Source organism: Tupaia chinensis, unplaced genomic scaffold (genome assembly GCF_000334495.1).
Source record: "Tupaia chinensis unplaced genomic scaffold, TupChi_1.0 Scaffold147282_1, whole genome shotgun sequence".
Classification (NCBI taxonomy): Eukaryota; Metazoa; Chordata; class Mammalia; order Scandentia; family Tupaiidae; genus Tupaia; species Tupaia belangeri.
In genome coordinates, this window is record NW_006207133.1 from 2,530,808 (window position 1) to 2,532,536 (window position 1,729).

Genomic DNA, 1,729 nt, shown 5'->3' on the forward strand with positions numbered 1-1,729 from the left:
CCCCCCATCCTCTTTCCACAAGACACTTCCTCACTGGACTCAGGTTTGGGGCCCTGATCCCTGCCAAAACCGGTGCCAGCTTTGAGGGCAGCAAATTCTAGTGACTTGCAGTTGAGGCTGTTGAGAATGTCCACCCCAGAAACCTCTTTTAGAAGTGCTACAGAATCACCGAGGTGCTTTACTGACACCTCTCACTCTTCAACATGCCCTAATGGTGGTACTCAGTAACCTAGAGAATAATGACAACTTCGGGTCCCTTCAGCTGCCTTTTTTGGTCTGTTTCCCCAGTTCCTTTGAGGTTCAGCTTTCAGGGCTGTGTGAAGACCCTTCCCATTTGAAAAGAAAATAGCTGACGTTTTTTTATTTTTATTTTTTTTCTTTTTAAAGGCCTGAACTCTAGTCTATGTTAAGCTTTAAAAACAATATGCTTTGTTTTGTTTAAGTTCAGTATCAATAAGTTTTAAAAATTACTTTTAAAAATAAACTTTTGTGAGGGACAGCCCCTGATGTGGTTAAGGTGGCTGAATCCCACATGACCGATGGAGCAGTACTCAGATGTGGCAGCTTGAAAATCACTTTAGGAGCATGTGCATGCTGGCCCAAAATCCAGAAAGGAGAGAGAGATGGAGGAGAAGGGATTGTTGCATAACCATTCCCTGTGGGAGTTGTTTTCTTGGTTTCTTGTTCTCTCTCTCTCTGTCTCTCTGGTGAATGCATGTACCCTCTGGCAAATTAAAAGTTAAAAAAAAAAAACCTTTCTTTCTAATCATACAGAAATAAGCAGTTTCCCAGATTATTCTCTTTTTAAAAGGTCCTCAAGAATTCTAACAGCAGAAGCGGTGTTCAGTTTTTGGGTTTGGGCCATGTCACTTTGCAATCACACTTTTTCTTTTTTTTTGGAGTGGTTTTTGCTATAGGGCGCGTGCACTCACCAGACAGACAGAGACAGAGAGATAGAAAGCGAGAAATCACCCCCCAGAAGGGATGGTCATGCCGCAATCCCTTCTCCTCCATTCTCCTTTCGGCATCTTGGGCACACACGCACATGTGCCTGGTGTGAGTTTTAAACCACCAGGTCTGGGACACAAACCACGGTTGACTATGTGGGAATCCAGCGACATAGCCATTACACTAACTGCTGGTCCCACTTTGCAATCACATTTTGATTAGAAGTTTTTGGGGTCAGACACTGACAACACACACACAGACATACCCAACACACATGCACAGTTTAAAGAATTTTACATTTGCCATGTCACTTTTCCCTGTTCAAGTAAAGCCTTGCTTTTCATTTCTTCTTTATAATGAGAAGCTCAGGTGTCATGTGATCAGCCTCCTCATCTGCTTTCTGTCTGGGAGAGCTCTTCCCAGAGAAGTGTGTGTCTATGCCAGCTCACACCACCAGTTAGTGACAGGTAGGGGCTGACTTCTAGGCTAGCACCCTTGCTGCCAGGCCATCCACCTGTTGTTTCTTCGGAGAAGGCGTAAAGTCACGTGCAAATGCTGCCATTTCCTGAACAAGTTCTTCCCCTGAAACAGGCAGGCCCTACCTCACGGGCCACCTGGCAGGCATGTGGCGATTTCCATGCTAGATTTAATATGTCCATTCCAGGGCGATAGGACAGCAAACTATAATATCCCTTCCACATTCCTGGCTTTTTTCCGGGATGAGACTGTGGTCCGCAGTCACCGGCATGAATGGGAGCCTGGTCCAGAAACCTTGGGAAAG